The sequence below is a fragment of the Pristiophorus japonicus genome (assembly GCF_044704955.1).
Source record: "Pristiophorus japonicus isolate sPriJap1 chromosome 24 unlocalized genomic scaffold, sPriJap1.hap1 SUPER_24_unloc_1, whole genome shotgun sequence".
NCBI classification, from domain to species: domain Eukaryota; kingdom Metazoa; phylum Chordata; class Chondrichthyes; family Pristiophoridae; genus Pristiophorus; species Pristiophorus japonicus.
The window spans coordinates 799,605-819,356 of NW_027250648.1; positions in this window are offsets into that span (position 1 = coordinate 799,605).

The following is a 19,752-nucleotide window of genomic DNA, read 5'->3' on the forward strand; positions in this document are numbered from 1 at the left end:
CACTCAGTGTGGTGAGATCGGGAAATCACTCAGTGTGGGGAGAGAGGGCACTCACTCAGTGTGGGGAGATAGGGAACTCACTCAGTGTGGGGAGATAGGGAACTTAATCAGTGTCGGGAGATAGGGAACTCAATCAGTGTGGGGCGATAGGGCACACGCTCAATGTGGGGAGAGAGGGCACTCACTCAGTGTGGGGAGATAGAGAACTCACTCAGTGTGGTGAGATAGGGAACTCATTCAGTGTGGGGGATAGGAAACTCACTAAGTGTGGGGAGGTTGGTCACTCACTCAGTGTGGTGAGATAGGGAACTCACTCAGTGTGGGGAAATAGGGAACTCACTCAGTGTGGGGAGATAGGACACTCACTCAGTGTGGGGAGATAGGGCACTCACTCAGTGTGAGGAGATCGGACCCTCACTCTGTGTGGGGAGATAGGACACTCACTCAGTGTGGCGAGATAGGGCACTCACTCAGTGTGGGGAGGTAGGACACTCACTCAGTGTGGTGAGATCGGGAAATCACTCAGTGTGGGGAAATAGGGAACTCACTCAGTGTGTGGAGATAGGACACTCACTCTGTGTGGGGAGATAGGACACTCACTCAGTGTGGCGAGATCGGGCACTCACTCAGTGTGGGGAGGTAGGACACTCACTCAGTGTGGTGAGATCGGGAAATCACTCAGTGTGGTGAAATAGGGAACTCACTCAGTGTGTGGAGATAGGGCACTCAATCAGTGTGGGGAGCTTGGGCAATCACTCAGTGTGGGGAGATAGAGCAATCACTCAGTGTGAGGAGATAGGGCACTCAATCAGTGTGCTGAGATAGTGCACTCACTCAGTGTGGGGAGATAGGGCAGTCACTCAGTGTGCGCATGTAGGGCACTAACTCAGTGTGGGGAGATAGGCCACTCACTCAGTGTGGGGAGATAGGGCTCTCACTCAGTGTGGGGAGATAGGACACTCACTCAGTGTGGGCAAATAGGGAACTCACTCAGTGTGGTGTGATAGGGCTCTCACTCAGTGTGGGGAGATAGGACACTCACTCAGTGTGGGGAGATAGTGCACTCACTCAGTGTGGGAGATGGGGCCCTCACTCAGTGTGGGGAGATAGGGCACTCACTCAGTGTGTGGAGATAGGACACTCACTCAGTGTGGGGAGATAGGGAACTCACTCAGTGTGTGGAGATAGGACACTCACTCAGTGTGGTGAGATCGGGAAATCACTCAGTGTGGGGAGAGAGGGCACTCACTCAGTGTGGGGAGAGAGGGCACTCACTCAGTGTGGGGAGATAGAGAACTCACTCAGTGTGGTGAGATAGGGAACTCATTCAGTGTGGGCGATAGGAAACTCACTCAGTGTGGGGAGTTTGGGCACTCACTCAGTGTGGTGAGATAGGGAACTCACTCAGTGTGGGGAAATAGGATACTCACTCAGTGTTGGGAGATAGGGCACTCACTCAGTGTGGGGAGATAGGGCACTCACTCAGTGTGAGGAGATCGGACCCTCACTCTGTGTGGGGAGATAGGACACTCACTCAGTGTGGCGAGATCGGGCACTCACTCAGTGTGTGGAGGTAGGACACTCACTCAGTGTGGTGAGATCGGGAAATCACTCAGTGTGGGGAAATAGGGAACTCACTCAGTGTGTGGAGATAGGGCACTCAATCAGTGTGGGGAGCTTGGGCAATCACTCAGTGTGGGGAGATAGAGCAATCACTCAGTGTGAGGAGATAGGGCACTCAATCAGTGTGCTGAGATAGTGCACTCACTCAGTGTGGGGAGATAGGGCAGTCACTCAGTGTGGGGAGATAGGGCAAACACTCAATGTGGGGAGATAGGGCACTCACTCAGTGTGGGGAGATAGGGCACCCACTCAGTGTGGGAGATAGGGCACTCACTCCGTGTTGGGAGATAGGGCACTCATTCAGTGTGGTGAGATAGGGCACTCGCTCAGTGTGGGGAGATAGGGCACTCATTCAGTGTGGGGAGAGAGGGCACTCACTCAGTGTGGGGCGGAGATAGGACACTCACTCAGTGTGGGGAGATAGGGAACTCAGTCAGTGTCGGGAGATAGGACACTCACTCAGTGTGGGGAGATAGGGCCCTCACTCAGTGTGGGGAGATAGGGCACTCACTCAGTGTGGGGAGATAGGGCCCTCACTCAGTGTGGGGAGATAGAGCACTCACTCAGTGTGGGCAGATAGGGCACTCACTTAGTGTGGGGAGATCGGGCACTTATTCAGTGTGGGGAGATAGGGCACTCATTCAGTGTGGGGAGATAGGGCACTCACTCAGTGTGGGGAGATAGGGCCCTCACTCAGTGTGGGGAGATAGAGCACTCACCCAGTGTGGAGAGATAGGGAACTCACTCAGTGTGGGGAGATAGGGAACTCACTCAGTGTGGGGAGATAGAGAACTCACTCAGAGTGGGGAGATAGGGAACTCACTCAGTGTGGTGAGATAGGGAACTCACTCAGTGTGGTGAGATAGGGAACTCATTCAGTGTGGGGAGATAGGACACTCACCCAGTGTGGGAGATAGGGCACTCACTCCGTGTGGGGAGAGAGGGCACTCACTCTGTGTGGGGAGAGAAGTCACTCACTCAGTGTGGGGGGATAGGGCTCTCACTCAGTGTGGGTAGATAGGCCACTCACTCAGTCTGGGGAGTTAGGGAACTCAGTCAGTGTGGGGAGATAGGACACTCACTCAGTGTTGGGCGATAGGGCACTCACTCAGTGTGGGGAGATAGGACACTTACTCAGTGTGGTGTGATGGGGTCTCACTCAGTGTGGGGAGATAGGACACTCACTCAGTGTGGGAAGATAGGGAACTCAGTCAGTGTAGGGAGATAGGACACTCACTCAGTGTGGTGTGATAGGACACTCACTCAGTGTGTGGAGAGAGGGAACTCACTCATGTGGGGAGATAGGGCACTCACTCAGTGTGGGGAGATAGGGCATTCACTCAGTGTGGGGAGATAGGGCACTCATTCAGTGTGGGGAGATATGGAACTCACTCAGTGTGCGGATGTAGGGCACTAACTCAGTGTGGGGAGATAGGGCAGTCACTCAGTGTGGGGAGATATTGAAATCACTCAGTGTGGGGAGATAGGGCACTCACTCAGTGTGGGGAGATAGGGCACTCACCCAGTGTGGGAGATAGGGCACTCACTCCGTGTGAGGAGATAGGGCACTCATTCAGTGTGGTGAGATAGGGCACTCGCTCAGTGTGGGGAGATAGAGCACTCACTCAGTGTGGGGAGAGAGGGCACTCACTCAGTGTGGGGGGGGAGATAGGACACTCACTCAGTGTCGGGAGTTCGGGAACTCAGTCAGTGTGGGGAGATAGGACACTCACTCAGTGTGGGGAGATAGGGCACTAACTCAGTGTGGGGACATTGGACACTCACTCAGTGTGGTGTGATAGGGCTCTCACTCAGTGTGGGGAGATAGGACACTCACTCAGTGTGGGGAGATAGGGAACTCAGTCAGTGTGGGGAGATAGGGCACACACATAGTGTGGGGAGATAGAGCACTCACTCAGTGTGGGGAGATAGGACACTCACTCAGTGTGGTGTGATAGGACACTCACTCAGTGTGTGGAGATAGGGAACTCACTCAAGTGGGGAGATAGGGCACTCACTCAGTGTGGGGAGATAGGGCACTCACTCAGTGTGGGGAGAGAGGGCACTCACTCAGTGTGGGGATATAGGGCCCTCACTCAGTGTGTGGAGCTAGAGCACTCACTCAGTGTGGGGAGATAGGGCACTCACCCAGTGTGGAGAGATAGGGAACTCACTCAGTGTGGGGAGATAGGGAACTCACTCAGTGTGGGGAGATAGAGAACTCACTCAGAGTGGGGAGATAGGGAACTCACTCAGTGTGGTGAGATAGGGAACTCACTCAGTGTGGTGAGATAGGGAACTCATTCAGTGTGGGGAGATAGGACACTCACCCAGTGTGGGAGATAGGGCACTCACTCCGTGTGGGGAGAGAGGGCACTCACTCTGTGTGGGGAGAGAAGTCACTCACTCAGTGTGGGGGGATAGGGCTCTCACTCAGTGTGGGTAGATAGGCCACTCACTCAGTCTGGGGAGTTAGGGAACTCAGTCAGTGTGGGGAGATAGGACACTCACTCAGTGTTGGGCGATAGGGCACTCACTCAGTGTGGGGAGATAGGACACTTACTCAGTGTGGTGTGATGGGGTCTCACTCAGTGTGGGGAGATAGGACACTCACTCAGTGTGGGAAGATAGGGAACTCAGTCAGTGTAGGGAGATAGGACACTCACTCAGTGTGGTGTGATAGGACACTCACTCAGTGTGTGGAGAGAGGGAACTCACTCATGTGGGGAGATAGGGCACAAACTCATTGTGGGGAGATAGGGCACTCACTCAGTGTGGGGAGATAGGGCACTCCCTCAGTGTGGGGAGATAGAGAACTCACTCAGTGTGGGGAGATAGTGCACTCACTCAGTGTGGGGAGGTAGGACACTCACTCAGTGTGGTGATATCGGGAAATCACTCAGTGTGGGGAAATAGGGAACTCACTCAGTGTGTGGAGATAGGACACTCACTCTGTGTGGGGAGATAGGACACTCACTCAGTGTGGCGAGATCGGGCACTCACTCAGTGTGGGGAGGTAGGACACTCACTCAGTGTGGTGAGATCGGGAAATCACTCAGTGTGGGGAAATAGGGAACTCACTCAGTGTGTGGAGATAGGGCACTCAATCAGTGTGGGGAGCTTGGGCAATCACTCAGTGTGGGGAGATAGAGCAATCACTCAGTGTGAGGAGATAGGGCACTCAATCAGTGTGCTGAGATAGTGCACTCACTCAGTGTGGGGAGATAGGGCAGTCACTCAGTGTGGGGAGATATGGAAAACACTCAATGTGGGGAGATAGGCCACTCACTCAGTGTGGGGAGATAGGGCACCCACTCAGTGTGGGAGATAGGGCACTCACTCCGTGTTGGGAGATAGGGCACTCATATAGTGTGGTGAGATAGGGCACTCGCTCAGTGTGGGGAGATAGGGCACTCACTCAGTGTGGGGAGAGAGGGCACTCACTCAGTGTGGGGCGGAGATAGGACACTCGCTCAGTGTGGGGAGATAGGGAACTCAGTCAGTGTTGGGAGATAGGACACTCACTCAGTGTGGGGAGATAGGGCACTCACTCAGTGTGGGGAGATAGGGCACTCACTCAGTGTGGGGAGATAGGACACTCACTCAGTGTGGGGAGATAGGGAACTCACTCAGTGTGTGGAGATAGGACACTCACTCAGTGTGGTGAGATCGGGAAATCACTCAGTGTGGGGAGAGAGGGCACTCACTCAGTGTGGGGAGATAGGGAACTCACTCAGTGTGGGGAGATAGGGAACTCAATCTGTGTGGGGAGATAGGGAACTCAATCAGTGTGGGGAGATAGGGCACACGCTTAATGTGGGGAGAGAGGGCACTCACTCAGTGTGGGGAGATAGAGAACTCACTCAGTGTGGTGAGATAGGGAACTCATTCAGTGTGGGCGATAGGAAACTCACTCAGTGTGGGGAGTTTGGGCACTCACTCAGTGTGGTGAGATAGGGAACTCATTCAGTGTGGGGAAATAGGATACTCACTCAGTGTGGGGAGATAGGACACTCACTCAGTGTGGGGAGATAGGGCACTCACTCAGTGTGAGGAGGTCGGACCCTCACTCTGTGTGGGGAGATAGGACACTCACTCAGTGTGGGGAGATAGGGCACTCACTCAGTGTGGGGAGATAGGGCACTCACTCAGTGTGGGGAGATAGGGCACTCACTCAGTGTGTGGAGATAGGGCCCTCACTCAGTGTGGGGAGATTGGGCATTCAATCAGTGTGGGGAGATAGGGCCCTCACTCAGTGTGGGGAGATAGGGAACTCAGTCAGTGTGGGGAGATAGGACACTCATTGAGTATGGGGAGATAGGGCACTGACACAGTGTGGGGAGATAGGGCACTCACTCAGTGTGGGGAGACAGGGCACTTACTCAGTGTGGGGAGATAGGGCAATCACTCAGTGTGGGGAGATAGGGCACTCACTCAGTGTGGGGAGATAGGAAACTCACTCATTGTGGGGAGATAGGCCACTCACTCAGTGTGGGGAGATAGGGAACTCAGTCAGTGTGGGGAGATGTGGAACTCACTCAGTGTGCGCATGTAGGGCACTAACTCAGTGTGGGGAGATAGGGCACTCACTCAGTGTGGTGTGATAGGGCTCTCACTCAGTGTGGGCAGATAGGATACTCACTCAGTGTGGGGAGATAGGGAACTCAGTCTGTGTGGGGAGATAGGGCACTCACTTAGTGTGGGGAGATAGGGCACTCACTCAGTGTGGGGAGGTAGAGAACTCACTCAGTGTGGGGAGATAGGACACTCACTCAGTGTGGGGAGATAGGGCACTCACTCAGTGTGGGGAGATAGGGCCCTCACTTAGTGTGGGGAGATAGGGCACTCACTCAGTGTGGGGAGATAGAGAACTCACTCAGTGTGGGGAGATAGGGCACTCACTCAGTGTGGGGAGATAGGGCACTCACTCAGTGTGGGGAGATAGGGCCCTCACTCAGTGTGGGGAGATAGGGCCCTCACTCAGTGTGGGGAGATCGGGCATTCACTCAGTGTGGGGAGATAGGGCCCTCACTCAGTGTGGGGAGATAGGGAACTCAGTCAGTGTGGGGAGATAGGACACTCATTCAGTGTGGGGAGATAGGGCACTTAGTCAGTGTGGGGAGATATGACACTCACTCAGTGTGGTGTGATAGGGCTCTCACTCAGTGTGGGGAGGTAGGACACTCACTCAGTGTGGGGAGATAGGGAACTCAATCAGTGTGGGGAGATAGGGCACACACTTAATGTGGGGAGAGAGGGCACTCACTCAGTGTGGGGAGATAGGGAACTCACTCAGTGTGGGGAGATAGGGCACTCACTCAGTGTGGGGCGATAGGGCACTCACTCAGCGATAGGAGATAGAGAACTCACTCAGAGTGGGTTAATAGGGCAGTCACTAAGTGTGGGGAGATAGGGCACTCACTCAGTGTGGGGAGATGGGGCCCTCACTCAGTGTGGGGAGATAGGGCACTCATCCAGTGTGGGGAGATAGGGAACTCACTCAGTGTGGGGACATAGGGAACTCACTCAGTGTGGGCAGATAGGGAACTCACTCAGTGTGGGGAGATAGGGCACTCATTCAGTGTGGGGAGATATGGAACTCACTCAGTGTGCGGATGTAGGGCACTAACTCAGTGTGGGGAGATAGGGCAGTCACTCAGTGTGGGGAGATATTGAAATCACTCAGTGTGGGGAGATAGGGCACTCACTCAGTGTGGGGAGATAGGGCACTCACCCAGTGTGGGAGATAGGGCACTCACTCCGTGTGAGGAGATAGGGCACTCATTCAGTGTGGTGAGATAGGGCACTCGCTCAGTGTGGGGAGATAGAGCACTCACTCAGTGTGGGGAGAGAGGGCACTCACTCAGTGTGGGGGGGGAGATAGGACACTCACTCAGTGTCGGGAGTTCGGGAACTCAGTCAGTGTGGGGAGATAGGACACTCACTCAGTGTGGGGAGATAGGGCACTAACTCAGTGTGGGGACATTGGACACTCACTCAGTGTGGTGTGATAGGGCTCTCACTCAGTGTGGGGAGATAGGACACTCACTCAGTGTGGGGAGATAGGGAACTCAGTCAGTGTGGGGAGATAGGGCACACACATAGTGTGGGGAGATAGAGCACTCACTCAGTGTGGGGAGATAGGACACTCACTCAGTGTGGTGTGATAGGACACTCACTCAGTGTGTGGAGATAGGGAACTCACTCAAGTGGGGAGATAGGGCACTCACTCAGTGTGGGGAGATAGGGCACTCACTCAGTGTGGGGAGAGAGGGCACTCACTCAGTGTGGGGGGGGGGAGATAGGACACTCACTCAGTGTCGGGAGATAGGGCACGAACTCAGTGTGGGGACATAGGACACTCACTCAGTGTGGTGTGATAGGTCTCTCACTCAGTGTGGGGAGATAGGACACTCAGTCAGTGTGGGGAGATAGGGAACTCAGTCAGTGTGGGGAGATAGGGCACACACATAGTGTGGGGAGATAGAGCACTCACTCAGTGTGGGGAGATAGGACAATCACTCAGTGTGGTGTGATAGGACACTCACTCAGTGTGTGGAGATAGGGAACTCACTCAAGTGGGGAGATAGGGCACTCACTCAGTGTGGGGAGATAGGGCACTCACTCAGTGTGGGGAAATAGGGCACTCACTCAGTGTGGGGAGATAGAGCAATCACTCAGTGTGAGGAGATAGGGCACTCAATCAGTGTGCTGAGATAGTGCACTCACTCAGTGTGGGGAGATAGGGCAGTCACTCAGTGTGGGGAGATATGGAAAACACTCAATGTGGGGAGATAGGCCACTCACTCAGTGTGGGGAGATAGGGCACCCACTCAGTGTGGGAGATAGGGCACTCACTCCGTGTTGGGAGATAGGGCACTCATATAGTGTGGTGAGATAGGGCACTCGCTCAGTGTGGGGAGATAGGGCACTCACTCAGTGTGGGGAGAGAGGGCACTCACTCAGTGTGGGGCGGAGATAGGACACTCACTCAGTGTGGGGAGATAGGGAACTCAGTCAGTGTTGGGAGATAGGACACTCACTCAGTGTGGGGAGATAGGGCACTCACTCAGTGTGGGGAGATAGGGCACTCACTCAGTGTGGGGAGATAGGACACTCACTCAGTGTGGGGAGATAGGGAACTCACTCAGTGTGTGGAGATAGGACACTCACTCAGTGTGGTGAGATCGGGAAATCGCTCAGTGTGGGGAGAGAGGGCACTCACTCAGTGTGGGGAGATAGGGAACTCACTCAGTGTGGGGAGATAGGGAACTCAATCTGTGTGGGGAGATAGGGAACTCAATCAGTGTGGGGAGATAGGGCACACGCTTAATGTGGGGAGAGAGGGCACTCACTCAGTGTGGGGAGATAGAGAACTCACTCAGTGTGGTGAGATAGGGAACTCATTCAGTGTGGGCAATAGGAAACTCACTCAGTGTGGGGAGTTTGGGCACTCACTCAGTGTGGTGAGATAGGGAACTCATTCAGTGTGGGGAAATAGGATACTCACTCAGTGTGGGGAGATAGGACACTCACTCAGTGTGGGGAGATAGGGCACTCACTCAGTGTGAGGAGATCGGACCCTCACTCTGTGTGGGGAGATAGGACACTCACTCAGTGTGGGGAGATAGGGCACTCACTCAGTGTGGGGAGATAGGGCACTCACTCAGTGTGGGGAGATAGAGAATTCACTCAGTGTGGGGAGATAGGGCACTCACTCAGTGTGGGGAGATAGGGCACTCACTCAGTGTGTGGAGATAGGGCCCTCACTCAGTGTGGGGAGATTGGGCATTCAATCAGTGTGGGGAGATAGGGCCCTCACTCAGTGTGGGGAGATAGGGAACTCAGTCAGTGTGGGGAGATAGGACACTCATTGAGTATGGGGAGATAGGGCACTGACACAGTGTGGGGAGATAGGGCACTCACTCAGTGTGGGGAGACAGGGCACTTACTCAGTGTGGGGAGATAGGGCAATCACTCAGTGTGGGGAGATAGGGCACTCACTCAGTGTGGGGAGATAGGAAACTCACTCATTGTGGGGAGATAGGCCACTCACTCAGTGTGGGGAGATAGGGAACTCAGTCAGTGTGGGGAGATGTGGAACTCACTCAGTGTGTGCATGTAGGGCACTAACTCAGTGTGGGGAGATAGGGCACTCACTCAGTGTGGTGTGATAGGGCTCTCACTCAGTGTGGGCAGATAGGACACTCACTCAGTGTGGGGAGATAGGGAACTCAGTCTGTGTGGGGAGATAGGGCACTCACTTAGTGTGGGGAGATAGGGCACTCACTCAGTGTGGGGAGGTAGAGAACTCACTCAGTGTGGGGAGATAGGACACTCACTCAGTGTGGGGAGATAGGGCACTCACTCAGTGTGGGGAGATAGGGCCCTCACTTAGTGTGGGGAGATAGGGCACTCACTCAGTGTGGGGAGATAGAGAACTCACTCAGTGTGGGGAGATAGGGCACTCACTCAGTGTGGGGAGATAGGGCACTCACTCAGTGTGGGGAGATAGGGCCCTCACTCAGTGTGGGGAGATAGGGCCCTCACTCAGTGTGGGGAGATCGGGCATTCACTCAGTGTGGGGAGATAGGGCCCTCACTCAGTGTGGGGAGATAGGGAACTCAGTCAGTGTGGGGAGATAGGACACTCATTCAGTGTGGGGAGATAGGGCACTTAGTCAGTGTGGGGAGATATGACACTCACTCAGTGTGGTGTGATAGGGCTCTCACTCAGTGTGGGGAGGTAGGACACTCACTCAGTGTGGGGAGATAGGGAACTCAATCAGTGTGGGGAGATAGGGCACACACTTAATGTGGGGAGAGAGGGCACTCACTCAGTGTGGGGAGATAGGGAACTCACTCAGTGTGGGGAGATAGGGCACTCACTCAGTGTGGGGCGATAGGGCACTCACTCAGCGATAGGAGATAGAGAACTCACTCAGAGTGGGTTAATAGGGCAGTCACTAAGTGTGGGGAGATAGGGCACTCACTCAGTGTGGGGAGATGGGGCCCTCACTCAGTGTGGGGAGATAGGGCACTCATCCAGTGTGGGGAGATAGGGAACTCACTCAGTGTGGGGACATAGGGAACTCACTCAGTGTGGGCAGATAGGGAACTCACTCAGTGTGGGGAGATAGGGCACTCATTCAGTGTGGGGAGATATGGAACTCACTCAGTGTGCGGATGTAGGGCACTAACTCAGTGTGGGGAGATAGGGCAGTCACTCAGTGTGGGGAGATATTGAAATCACTCAGTGTGGGGAGATAGGGCACTCACTCAGTGTGGGGAGATAGGGCACTCACCCAGTGTGGGAGATAGGGCACTCACTCCGTGTGAGGAGATAGGGCACTCATTCAGTGTGGTGAGATAGGGCACTCGCTCAGTGTGGGGAGATAGAGCACTCACTCAGTGTGGGGAGAGAGGGCACTCACTCAGTGTGGGGGGGGAGATAGGACACTCACTCAGTGTCGGGAGTTCGGGAACTCAGTCAGTGTGGGGAGATAGGACACTCACTCAGTGTGGGGAGATAGGGCACTAACTCAGTGTGGGGACATTGGACACTCACTCAGTGTGGTGTGATAGGGCTCTCACTCAGTGTGGGGAGATAGGACACTCACTCAGTGTGGGGAGATAGGGAACTCAGTCAGTGTGGGGAGATAGGGCACACACATAGTGTGGGGAGATAGAGCACTCACTCAGTGTGGGGAGATAGGACACTCACTCAGTGTGGTGTGATAGGACACTCACTCAGTGTGTGGAGATAGGGAACTCACTCAAGTGGGGAGATAGGGCACTCACTCAGTGTGGGGAGATAGGGCACTCACTCAGTGTGGGGAGAGAGGGCACTCACTCAGTGTGGGGGGGGGGAGATAGGACACTCACTCAGTGTCGGGAGATAGGGCACGAACTCAGTGTGGGGACATAGGACACTCACTCAGTGTGGTGTGATAGGTCTCTCACTCAGTGTGGGGAGATAGGACACTCAGTCAGTGTGGGGAGATAGGGAACTCAGTCAGTGTGGGGAGATAGGGCACACACATAGTGTGGGGAGATAGAGCACTCACTCAGTGTGGGGAGATAGGACAATCACTCAGTGTGGTGTGATAGGACACTCACTCAGTGTGTGGAGATAGGGAACTCACTCAAGTGGGGAGATAGGGCACTCACTCAGTGTGGGGAGATAGGGCACTCACTCAGTGTGGGGAAATAGGGCACTCACTCAGTGTGGGGAGATAGAGAACTCACTCAGTGTGGGGAGATAGGGCACTCACTCAGTGTGGTGAGATAGGGCACTCACTCAGTGTGGGGAGATAGGGCCCTCACTCAGTGTGGGGAGATAGGGCACTCACTCAGTGTGGGGATATAGGGCCCTCACTCAGTGTGTGGAGCTAGAGCACTCACTCAGTGTGGGGAGATAGGGCACTCACCCAGTGTGGAGAGATAGGGAACTCACTCAGTGTGGGGAGATAGGGAACTCACTCAGTGTGGGGAGATAGAGAACTCACTCAGAGTGGGGAGATAGGGAACTCACTCAGTGTGGTGAGATAGGGAACTCACTCAGTGTGGGGAGATAGGGAACTCATTCAGTGTGGGGAGATAGGACACTCACCCAGTGTGGGAGATAGGGCACTCACTCCGTGTGGGGAGAGAGGGCACTCACTCTGTGTGGGGAGAGAAGTCACTCACTCAGTGTGGGGGGATAGGGCTCTCACTCAGTGTGGGTAGATAGGCCACTCACTCAGTCTGGGGAGTTAGGGAACTCAGTCAGTGTGGGGAGATAGGACACTCACTCAGTGTTGGGCGATAGGGCACTCACTCAGTGTGGGGAGATAGGACACTTACTCAGTGTGGTGTGATGGGGTCTCACTCAGTGTGGGGAGATAGGACACTCACTCAGTGTGGGAAGATAGGGAACTCAGTCAGTGTAGGGAGATAGGACACTCACTCAGTGTGGTGTGATAGGACACTCACTCAGTGTGTGGAGAGAGGGAACTCACTCATGTGGGGAGATAGGGCACTCACTCATTGTGGGGAGATAGGGCACTCACTCAGTGTGGGGAGATAGGGCACTCCCTCAGTGTGGGGAGATAGAGAACTCACTCAGTGTGGGGAGATAGTGCACTCACTCAGTGTGGTGAGATAGGGCACTCACTCAGTGTGGGGAGATAGGGCCCTCACTCAGTGTGGGGAGATAGGGCACTCACTCCGTGTGGGGAGATAGGGCCCTCACTCAGTGTGGGGAGATAGGGCACTCACCCAGTGTGGGGAGATAGGGAACTCACTCCGTGTGTGGAGATAGGGCACTCATTCAGTGTGGTGAGATGGGGCACTCGCTCAGTTTGTGGAGATAGGACACTCACTCAGTGTGGGGAGATAGGGAACTCAGTCAGTGTGGGGAGAGAGGGCACTCACTCAGTGTCGGGGGGGAGATAGGACACTCACTCAGTGTGGGGAGATAGGGCACTCACTCAGTGTGGGGAGATAGGGCCCTCACTCAGTGTGGGGAGATAGGGCACTCACTCAGTGTGTGGAGATAGGGCACTCCCTCAGTGTGGGGAGATAGAGAACTCACTCAGTGTGGTGAGATAGGGAACTCATTCAGTGTAGGGGATAGGAAACTCACTCAGTGTGGGGAGGTTGGGCACTCACTCAGTGTGGTGAGATAGGGAACTCACTCAGTGTGGGGAAATAGGGAACTCACTCAGTGTGGGGAGATAGGACACTCACTCAGTGTGGGGAGATAGGGAACTCACTCAGTGTGTGGAGATAGGACACTCACTCAGTGTGGTGAGATCGGGAAATCACTCAGTGTGGGGAGAGAGGGCACTCACTCAGTGTGGGGAGATAGGGAACTCACTCAGTGTGGGGAGATAGGGAACTTAATCAGTGTCGGGAGATAGGGAACTCAATCAGTGTGGGGCGATAGGGCACACGCTCAATGTGGGGAGAGAGGGCACTCACTCAGTGTGGGGAGATAGAGAACTCACTCAGTGTGGTGAGATAGGGAACTCATTCAGTGTGGGGGATAGGAAACTCACTAAGTGTGGGGAGGTTGGTCACTCACTCAGTGTGGTGAGATAGGGAACTCACTCAGTGTGGGGAAATAGGGAACTCACTCAGTGTGGGGAGATAGGACACTCACTCAGTGTGGGGAGATAGGGCACTCACTCAGTGTGAGGAGATCGGACCCTCACTCTGTGTGGGGAGATAGGACACTCACTCAGTGTGGCGAGATAGGGCACTCACTCAGTGTGGGGAGGTAGGACACTCACTCAGTGTGGTGAGATCGGGAAATCACTCAGTGTGGGGAAATAGGGAACTCACTCAGTGTGTGGAGATAGGACACTCACTCTGTGTGGGGAGATAGGACACTCACTCAGTGTGGCGAGATCGGGCACTCACTCAGTGTGGGGAGGTAGGACACTCACTCAGTGTGGTGAGATCGGGAAATCACTCAGTGTGGTGAAATAGGGAACTCACTCAGTGTGTGGAGATAGGGCACTCAATCAGTGTGGGGAGCTTGGGCAATCACTCAGTGTGGGGAGATAGAGCAATCACTCAGTGTGAGGAGATAGGGCACTCAATCAGTGTGCTGAGATAGTGCACTCACTCAGTGTGGGGAGATAGGGCAGTCACTCAGTGTGCGCATGTAGGGCACTAACTCAGTGTGGGGAGATAGGCCACTCACTCAGTGTGGGGAGATAGGGCTCTCACTCAGTGTGGGGAGATAGGACACTCACTCAGTGTGGGCAAATAGGGAACTCACTCAGTGTGGTGTGATAGGGCTCTCACTCAGTGTGGGGAGATAGGACACTCACTCAGTGTGGGGAGATAGTGCACTCACTCAGTGTGGGAGATGGGGCCCTCACTCAGTGTGGGGAGATAGGGCACTCACTCAGTGTGTGGAGATAGGACACTCACTCAGTGTGGGGAGATAGGGAACTCACTCAGTGTGTGGAGATAGGACACTCACTCAGTGTGGTGAGATCGGGAAATCACTCAGTGTGGGGAGAGAGGGCACTCACTCAGTGTGGGGAGAGAGGGCACTCACTCAGTGTGGGGAGATAGAGAACTCACTCAGTGTGGTGAGATAGGGAACTCATTCAGTGTGGGCGATAGGAAACTCACTCAGTGTGGGGAGTTTGGGCACTCACTCAGTGTGGTGAGATAGGGAACTCACTCAGTGTGGGGAAATAGGATACTCACTCAGTGTTGGGAGATAGGGCACTCACTCAGTGTGGGGAGATAGGGCACTCACTCAGTGTGAGGAGATCGGACCCTCACTCTGTGTGGGGAGATAGGACACTCACTCAGTGTGGCGAGATCGGGCACTCACTCAGTGTGTGGAGGTAGGACACTCACTCAGTGTGGTGAGATCGGGAAATCACTCAGTGTGGGGAAATAGGGAACTCACTCAGTGTGTGGAGATAGGGCACTCAATCAGTGTGGGGAGCTTGGGCAATCACTCAGTGTGGGGAGATAGAGCAATCACTCAGTGTGAGGAGATAGGGCACTCAATCAGTGTGCTGAGATAGTGCACTCACTCAGTGTGGGGAGATAGGGCAGTCACTCAGTGTGGGGAGATAGGGCAAACACTCAATGTGGGGAGATAGGGCACTCACTCAGTGTGGGGAGATAGGGCACCCACTCAGTGTGGGAGATAGGGCACTCACTCCGTGTTGGGAGATAGGGCACTCATTCAGTGTGGTGAGATAGGGCACTCGCTCAGTGTGGGGAGATAGGGCACTCATTCAGTGTGGGGAGAGAGGGCACTCACTCAGTGTGGGGCGGAGATAGGACACTCACTCAGTGTGGGGAGATAGGGAACTCAGTCAGTGTCGGGAGATAGGACACTCACTCAGTGTGGGGAGATAGGGCACTCACTCAGTGTGGGGAGATAGGGCACTCACTCAGTGTGGGGAGATAGGGCCCTCACTCAGTGTGGGGAGATAGAGCACTCACTCAGTGTGGGCAGATAGGGCACTCACTTAGTGTGGGGAGATCGGGCACTTATTCAGTGTGGGGAGATAGGGCACTCATTCAGTGTGGGGAGATAGGGCACTCACTCAGTGTGGGGAGATAGGGCCCTCACTCAGTGTGGGGAGATAGAGCACTCACCCAGTGTGGAGAGATAGGGAACTCACTCAGTGTGGGGAGATAGGGAACTCACTCAGTGTGGGGAGATAGAGAACTCACTCAGAGTGGGGAGATAGGGAACTCACTCAGTGTGGTGAGATAGGGAACTCACTCAGTGTGGTGAGATAGGGAACTCATTCAGTGTGGGGAGATAGGACACTCACCCAGTGTGGGAGATAGGGCACTCACTCCGTGTGGGGAGAGAGGGCACTCACTCTGTGTGGGGAGAGAAGTCACTCACTCAGTGTGGGGGGATAGGGCTCTCACTCAGTGTGGGTAGATAGGCCACTCACTCAGTCTGGGGAGTTAGGGAACTCAGTCAGTGTGGGGAGATAGGACACTCACTCAGTGTTGGGCGATAGGGCACTCACTCAGTGTGGGGAGATAGGACACTTACTCAGTGTGGTGTGATGGGGTCTCACTCAGTGTGGGGAGATAGGACACTCACTCAGTGTGGGAAGATAGGGAACTCAGTCAGTGTAGGGAGATAGGACACTCACTCAGTGTGGTGTGATAGGACACTCACTCAGTGTGTGGAGAGAGGGAACTCACTCATGTGGGGAGATAGGGCACTCACTCATTGTGGGGAGATAGGGCACTCACTCAGTGTGGGGAGATAGGGCACTCCCTCAGTGTGGGGAGATAGAGAACTCACTCAGTGTGGGGAGATAGTGCACTCACTCAGTGTGGTGAGATAGGGCACTCACTCAGTGTGGGGAGATAGGGCCCTCACTCAGTGTGGGGAGATAGGGCACTCACTCCGTGTGGGGAGATAGGGCCCTCACTCAGTGTGGGGAGATAGGGCACTCACCCAGTGTGGGGAGATAGGGAACTCACTCCGTGTGTGGAGATAGGGCACTCATTCAGTGTGGTGAGATGGGGCACTCGCTCAGTTTGTGGAGATAGGACACTCACTCAGTGTGGGGAGATAGGGAACTCAGTCAGTGTGGGGAGAGAGGGCACTCACTCAGTGTCGGGGGGAGATAGGACACTCACTCAGTGTGGGGAGATAGGGCACTCACTCAGTGTGGGGAGATAGGGCCCTCACTCAGTGTGGGGAGATAGGGCACTCACTCAGTGTGGGGAGATAGGGCACTCCCTCAGTGTGGGGAGATAGAGAACTCACTCAGTGTGGTGAGATAGGGAACTCATTCAGTGTAGGGGATAGGAAACTCACTCAGTGTGGGGAGGTTGGGCACTCACTCAGTGTGGTGAGATAGGGAACTCACTCAGTGTGGGGAAATAGGGAACTCACTCAGTGTGGGGAGATAGGACACTCACTCAGTGTGGGGAGATAGGGAACTCACTCAGTGTGTGGAGATAGGACACTCACTCAGTGTGGTGAGATCGGGAAATCACTCAGTGTGGGGAGAGAGGGCACTCACTCAGTGTGGGGAGATAGGGAACTCACTCAGTGTGGGGAGATAGGGAACTTAATCAGTGTCGGGAGATAGGGAACTCAATCAGTGTGGGGCGATAGGGCACACGCTCAATGTGGGGAGAGAGGGCACTCACTCAGTGTGGGGAGATAGAGAACTCACTCAGTGTGGTGAGATAGGGAACTCATTCAGTGTGGGGGATAGGAAACTCACTAAGTGTGGGGAGGTTGGTCACTCACTCAGTGTGGTGAGATAGGGAACTCACTCAGTGTGGGGAAATAGGGAACTCACTCAGTGTGGGGAGATAGGACACTCACTCAGTGTGGGGAGATAGGGCACTCACTCAGTGTGAGGAGATCGGACCCTCACTCTGTGTGGGGAGATAGGACACTCACTCAGTGTGGCGAGATAGGGCACTCACTCAGTGTGGGGAGGTAGGACACTCACTCAGTGTGGTGAGATCGGGAAATCACTCAGTGTGGGGAAATAGGGAACTCACTCAGTGTGTGGAGATAGGACACTCACTCTGTGTGGGGAGATAGGACACTCACTCAGTGTGGCGAGATCGGGCACTCACTCAGTGTGGGGAGGTAGGACACTCACTCAGTGTGGTGAGATCGGGAAATCACTCAGTGTGGTGAAATAGGGAACTCACTCAGTGTGTGGAGATAGGGCACTCAATCAGTGTGGGGAGCTTGGGCAATCACTCAGTGTGGGGAGATAGAGCAATCACTCAGTGTGAGGAGATAGGGCACTCAATCAGTGTGCTGAGATAGTGCACTCACTCAGTGTGGGGAGATAGGGCAGTCACTCAGTGTGCGCATGTAGGGCACTAACTCAGTGTGGGGAGATAGGCCACTCACTCAGTGTGGGGAGATAGGGCTCTCACTCAGTGTGGGGAGATAGGACACTCACTCAGTGTGGGCAAATAGGGAACTCACTCAGTGTGGTGTGATAGGGCTCTCACTCAGTGTGGGGAGATAGGACACTCACTCAGTGTGGGGAGATAGTGCACTCACTCAGTGTGGGAGATGGGGCCCTCACTCAGTGTGGGGAGATAGGGCACTCACTCAGTGTGTGGAGATAGGACACTCACTCAGTGTGGGGAGATAGGGAACTCACTCAGTGTGTGGAGATAGGACACTCACTCAGTGTGGTGAGATCGGGAAATCACTCAGTGTGGGGAGAGAGGGCACTCACTCAGTGTGGGGAGAGAGGGCACTCACTCAGTGTGGGGAGATAGAGAACTCACTCAGTGTGGTGAGATAGGGAACTCATTCAGTGTGGGCGATAGGAAACTCACTCAGTGTGGGGAGTTTGGGCACTCACTCAGTGTGGTGAGATAGGGAACTCACTCAGTGTGGGGAAATAGGATACTCACTCAGTGTTGGGAGATAGGGCACTCACTCAGTGTGGGGAGATAGGGCACTCACTCAGTGTGAGGAGATCGGACCCTCACTCTGTGTGGGGAGATAGGACACTCACTCAGTGTGGCGAGATCGGGCACTCACTCAGTGTGTGGAGGTAGGACACTCACTCAGTGTGGTGAGATCGGGAAATCACTCAGTGTGGGGAAATAGGGAACTCACTCAGTGTGTGGAGATAGGGCACTCAATCAGTGTGGGGAGCTTGGGCAATCACTCAGTGTGGGGAGATAGAGCAATCACTCAGTGTGAGGAGATAGGGCACTCAATCAGTGTGCTGAGATAGTGCACTCACTCAGTGTGGGGAGATAGGGCAGTCACTCAGTGTGGGGAGATAGGGCAAACACTCAATGTGGGGAGATAGGGCACTCACTCAGTGTGGGGAGATAGGGCACCCACTCAGTGTGGGAGATAGGGCACTCACTCCGTGTTGGGAGATAGGGCACTCATTCAGTGTGGTGAGATAGGGCACTCGCTCAGTGTGGGGAGATAGGGCACTCATTCAGTGTGGGGAGAGAGGGCACTCACTCAGTGTGGGGCGGAGATAGGACACTCACTCAGTGTGGGGAGATAGGGAACTCAGTCAGTGTCGGGAGATAGGACACTCACTCAGTGTGGGGAGATAGGGCACTCACTCAGTGTGGGGAGATAGGGCACTCACTCAGTGTGGGGAGATAGGGCCCTCACTCAGTGTGGGGAGATAGAGCACTCACTCAGTGTGGGCAGATAGGGCACTCACTTAGTGTGGGGAGATCGGGCACTTATTCAGTGTGGGGAGATAGGGCACTCATTCAGTGTGGGGAGATAGGGCACTCACTCAGTGTGGGCAGATAGGGAACTCACTCAGTGTGGGGAGATAGGGCACTCATTCAGTGTGGGGAGATATGGAACTCACTCAGTGTGCGGATGTAGGGCACTAACTCAGTGTGGGGAGATAGGGCAGTCACTCAGTGTGGGGAGATATTGAAATCACTCAGTGTGGGGAGATAGGGCACTCACTCAGTGTGGGGAGATAGGGCACTCACCCAGTGTGGGAGATAGGGCACTCACTCCGTGTGAGGAGATAGGGCACTCATTCAGTGTGGTGAGATAGGGCACTCGCTCAGTGTGGGGAGATAGGGCACTCACTCAGTGTGGGGAGAGAGGGCACTCACTCAATGTGGGGGGGGGGGAGATAGGACACTCACT